Raw genomic sequence first — 6,000 nt, forward strand, 5'->3', positions numbered from 1 at the left:
TCATTATTCACAGCTGGGGGGGCTGAATTAACACTGTGTTGCTAAATGATGCCTTTATCCAGGCCCGGAGCCAGGGTGTGACATCAGATTGTTGACACTATTCTCAAGCAATCGATTGTTGCCTGTTGTCTACTATGGAGTAAATTAGTAGTACTAGTTTACTCTGTACTACTACCTTTATTTATTTGATTATAGCTTCAAATAAATAACACAGTCTCAGTTTGGCTTCTGTCATCATTTCTTCACTCGGGGTTTTAACCACAAGAGGGCAGGCGAAGGGAGGACTGAGGCAACAAGACCGATTCACTTGCCAGGTAGACTTTAATCTACCTCTCTGACACAGACACTGTAGTGATGAGCTGAACTGAGTAAATACATCTAACTTTCTGGTTTAATTTCCTCCCCTTTCATTTGTCAGATTTTGCTTCTGTTAGATATCAGGTACACACTACTGGATGATACCAGTCTAAGAAAACACACAGACTGCTAATGCTGTAACAAGAGATTATATGTGGCAAATAGCAATCAGGAATTCTTAACATGCTTGGGTTCAGGTATAAAAACGACTTTTATTTCCATCCTGTGTTTGTCATGGTGTGGGCGGTGTGTTTCTACTGACAGAGTGAATGACCGGTACATCTTGGGCATTGATAGCTTTAGCAATACAAACTGGCCTTGAAACGCTGCTGTTTAACTGAACACCTACGCACCAAACCTACAGAAACAGACAAAATAAATAGTTAGATTTTTACCAAAGGTCCGGTGAGATTGCAGCATTTTTTTTTTTATTTATTTTTTTTTTATATCTCTAATGTGATTTTAATGTATTATGGTGGCAGATGTTTCATCTTTGTTGTTGGGCAACCCAGCATGTGACATGTCACGATCCATTCCATTTCACAACGTTTAATTTGAAGTTGAAAACAAGCAATGCCACAGCAGGCTCATGTGTGCAGATTCTTCACCAACCTAAAACCAAAGTATTACTAAAAATATTTTTCTAATTTCTAGTCAAAATATTTAATCACACTTAACACAACCAGCCCAGCCATGCATGTAGCATTTGAGTGAGATATAGGACACGTTTCTCTTGTCTCATTTGCAGTTTTACTTGTAACAAGCAAGAAACTTTTATAACAATTGTTATAACAATTGTGCAATATCTTGTTAAGCCATTAGTTAAAACAGGTGGTGAAAATATAATAAAGTAGTTTGTGCAGTGGTCACAATATATTTGAATAAAAAAGTAAATAAAAACATTAAAAGTAACACTAATGCATTGTGATTTTGACCTGTTGGAATAAAAGAATACTTGACAATATAAAATATTTCTGAACAATGAATGTGGCACAGTAAAACTACTTAAGGAATTGCCTGTTAGAACCTAATTAACTTGATCAGATAACAGCAGTGAAGTAAAACCTTATTTTCCTCTAAAAATTTGGTGTCTAACAGTAGAATAGAAATCACTCAAGTACAATGTCACTACCTAAAAATTGTCTTTCAGGTGTACTCTACAATAGATACAAATCTAAAATATCTTTGTGTCCCTTATTCTGATCACATAAACGTTCGCACAGTTTATCGAATCATTTGCTGTCGCATCAGTCATCAGAAGTGTGGAGCTTCACCAAGGAGCACGCTCTTCTTATGCCGGCTTGCTCTAACATTTAACTGTGCACTTTAATGAACCGCATTATCTCTGGCTCGAGAGCAGCGATGTCTACAGAGGCTCATAAAAGGAGAAGATTATGTTCCCTATCTCTGATCAGCAACTCCACTGCATGTTGGTTGGCATGGAATTGCCCGAGTGTGTCCTCATTATAAACTGATTGCGTTTCGTGGTCTGCAATTCTGACAGTGCGTGGATTATACGATTAAAAAATATCCCTGGGTAGCTGTTTGTCACCTCCGTTTTTGCTCCTCTAAGGATTTAGGTTATCTCAGTTCAGGGCGGATTTTTTTTTTTTGCTCTGTTGTCAAGCTGTACAACCCACAGGGCGATGCAACCTACAGTGACACACTGCGACCAGGGCTTTGGTCCAAATATCTGTATTATAGCAGAAGTGACCTCAGCAGATGTGACATTGCAAAACCACGCCGCCACAATAAGTAGACTTGGGTATAGCAATCGCAGCGATGTGTATGTGTTGGAGAAAATGAGAGAGAGCGCCACACTGTTGCTCACAGCTGAGATAACCTCCCCTGCTGGTTTGAGAACAGTGCTCCATCACGGAGGCAGCTGGAACAATGACGTGACCTTTGAACCTCAGCCATGGCCTGATCAAATGCTGGATTCTCTGATTAAATATTTATCAGCTCCAGGCAATTACCCCACATCTGCCTGGCTGTTTGATGGTCACTGTAAAACGGGTTGTTGATCATCAACAAAAGACTGTCTTTCCTTAATAGAGCAGCAATAAATCCCATCACATGTGTTGGCCTAGATATGAGTCTGCTTTATGTAACACCCGATGTAATTGAAACAGACCGAATTCTTCCTTTAAACTCCTTTAAAGTAGTGTCTCTTTTTTAGCTATCATACTGTCTTATCATTCCAGCAAACCCAGCGGTGTTCTGCCTCCATGATGTCTTTGTGATTTTGCTGAAAGATAGCTGTCAGCCAAGATTCCTCTCAAGCACTGTCGCTCGTCATGTGTGATCAGTTGCCTTTACACTTTTACGAAACATGCTTCGCAATTGCCTTGCCAGCCGAGCTGGGAGCTCCAAGTTCGTCTTGATAACAGTTACGACGGCAGCAATATAGATAGATGGTTCATTGTGGATGCTGAATCGACTTGCTGCAACGCAGGCAGTCTCAAAGGTTGCCGTTCCAGATAAGCGTCATCCTTCTGACAAAGGCCTGTTTCGGTCCTGGTCAGCAGCTCTGAGCTCAGAACAGCTGATATGTAGGACACTGTTATCTTGCGGGCCATGGCAAAAGCCCTAAAGCCTACTGTACAATGGCACTTCATCCTTTTCTGTTCAGTGGGGGCCTGAAACACACGGTTATTTTCATTATAATCCTTTTTAGGATTTGTTTACTTAGTTGAAAATAGTTAAAAAATGCCAATCACAGTGTCCCAAAAGCTCGATGTAGCATCTTCAAGTTGCTTGTTTTGTTCCAAAACCATTCAAACCTTACAACCATGATCAAAAACATGGTTGTCCTGGTGTGGCTGCTCTAGTTTACTCAGATAAATTAGACTCTTCTCAGCCAAAAATCTGAACATGTTCATTATTGGATGACAACTACAAAGCTGGCATTACAGCGTTGTCAAACTGGCCGCTGACTAGTTTGCACGCTGGTGTCAGACAAATGGCCAGAGATGAAACGTCTGAGGTGAGTCTAGCGGTGCATTGATGTGGCTCGCATAGGTGACGCCTCTGACACCCCTCCATCCTTACCGCCTCTCGACGCTCCGCTTGGCTCCTGTCTGTAAAAAATGTAAAGTGAATGAGTTTGTAGTAGGGGGTGAGAGTGGAGACAGACACCACAGCATAGAAGTGATAAATAACAAAGTCAAATGGGAGCAGGGAGAGACAAAGACGGGTCGAATGCCATTTGGCTTTTAAATGTGCAAAGAGGAGCCAGATATCTTTTTTTGGGGGGGGGTTTACAAACGAGAAATGCTCCCCACAAGTGTAATGAAATCCACTGCATTAAGTATGATAAATGAATGTGTTCAGACACATTTGCAAAACTGCAAGCACACAACGGCCCCATTTGAGTTACTGAAGGTACAAATTCAGGCAAAAAGTGATGACATTTCTTTTTCTCTTATTTCATGTATTTTGTTTTCCTAATTTCTGCAATATTTATTCCCTCTGCCAAGTAGGCTATGTTTTCAACCTTGCTTAACCCATTTGTTGGTTGGTCATTTTATCAAATTCAGTGCTGTGACATATATACAATAGCCTTCATTCCAACATGCTGTTTGGTAGTAGGCAACTATTATTTTTGGAAAATTCTGCTCTGTGTTCTGTTTATCATGATGAAAAAAGGTTTGAAGGGATTTTTCAAGCCTTATTAGAGAATTTCTGGCATCTAACGTCTGGCTTGAACAGTCTGCGGTGAACTTCTTTTTAACAATATCTGTCACTGGTTGTCTTTAATTTCCTATATAATGCATGTGACCGTAAATGATTTGAGTTTATGTCGTAGTCCGTACCTTGCCACATGTTGCAGAAACGAACCGAGGATGTTGCAATTGCTGCAGAGCAAGTATTGACATTACAAGAATTTACGAGCAGTGGTATTCACAGAAAAGCGTATTGATTATATAGGCACCTGGAAGACTATGGTGCAAGAAAACACGGACCAGTCACCCAGTTATACTTGATCGCCACCGACCACTGATGACAATGATTAACCTTGCATCTTATGAGCCTGCGCTATTAGACCAGCTCTCACTCTGCAGACAGATGTGGTCTAATATAAAGAAGGCAGCCTTATCCATACATGTATTAGCACATGGAGATGCCTGTGCAGAACTATTCCCACAGCATTGTATGCACACAGGGTTTAGTATGACTGAGTATGTGTACATTATGTTACCTTCTCTGTTTCAGAACCAAGTGTGTTCTGAGTGCACAGTATGTGAGGGTGTTGCTCGTGTGACTAGCCATATCATGGTGCTCACGATGACGGAGGCATGTCTGCATAATATCAAAGACAACTTTCTACACTGTGATCATTCCTATTCCTCAAATTACATGAAGCCATGGTGACAAAGTCCACTGGTGATAGGACAACAAACAACAGCATGGCACACAGCACTCTTTGACCTATTAATCATCGCACACACACCAGCCTCAAACTTTGTTATCCGTAAACTGAGATAAGTCTGTCTTTATACTCTATGGACTGCTATAGATTATGCTGTTGCGCGGTGCTGTGTGGGTCCGTGAGTGCACGCACACTTGCTTTCCACTGACTGCAGATTGACCGTGATTAAAAAAAAAAAAAAAAAAAAGAGTCACTGTCCTCTGTCCGCTCATGTTTGTTTTTCTTAGCAGCCTTTTGGCATCACCGGGGACTGCAAATACGGTTTCTCTCCTGTCCCGCACACTCCTCTGTGACAAGCTCAGCGCAAGAAAGCCTGTTTAAGCGGTGCGCTGCAGAAATGTAGAAAAACAAAACAGGACCCAGCACCAGACGTCTGAAGTGTTAACAACTCTTATGAAGCCCTTTTCATACACATCCGCCCGTAACTATTTCAAAATCGAGAATGTAATACAAGCCTGTAAAAGTGAATGTGTGCAGACATGACAGCATCACTCTGATCTGTAGAGTCTCTTCTGTAAGAATTGTATGAAGATTGAACAAAGGTCCTGGTGCTGATGTTTCTTTTCTCTTGTCTTTATTTGCATATGTTTCCTTTGGACATAATCCAAAAGTAAAGGGACGTTATCAAATTATGTTGCTTTATGTAAAAAAGTAACCCTCCCAGCCCTTGATATCATAAAACTAGCCGATCCTCTGCTGTGTCCCTCTGTCCCCCCCCCTTTTTTTTTTTACTGCGTTCACACTTCTCCACTAATTTAACCATCTCCATTGCGCCGTCTTCACACAGCCTTGCCCTTTGTTTGTGTCGGCCTTTCACGCTCTCTGCACCTACAAGAGCAGCTCGGCTACAGGAAGAACAGAAAATAATTTCCTCAAGCAGGAAAAAAATGCTAATAGCTGTCCCAGAAGTACCACAAGGAGCATTATGAGGAATGATAAGACATCTGTAAAACTGAAGAATGTACTGTATAGAGACTCTGTGACTGTGTGTGTGTGTGTGTGTGTGTGCGTGCGCTGAGTGATCTCCTCCTGGCAGGTGACCATTGAACTCTCAACCCTGTCCCCCCGCTGAGAGAGACGGCAGGGGGCTGAGGTCCACCTCCACGGAGACACACAACCCTCACACCTCCACCCCCGCCCCTCCTCCCCACATGGACTCATCCCTCGCCCGGGCGCTATAAAAAGTCCGGTCCTGCTGAAGTTGTTCAGTC

Source organism: Sparus aurata, chromosome 2 (assembly GCF_900880675.1).
Source record: "Sparus aurata chromosome 2, fSpaAur1.1, whole genome shotgun sequence".
Classification (NCBI taxonomy): Eukaryota; Metazoa; Chordata; class Actinopteri; order Spariformes; family Sparidae; genus Sparus; species Sparus aurata.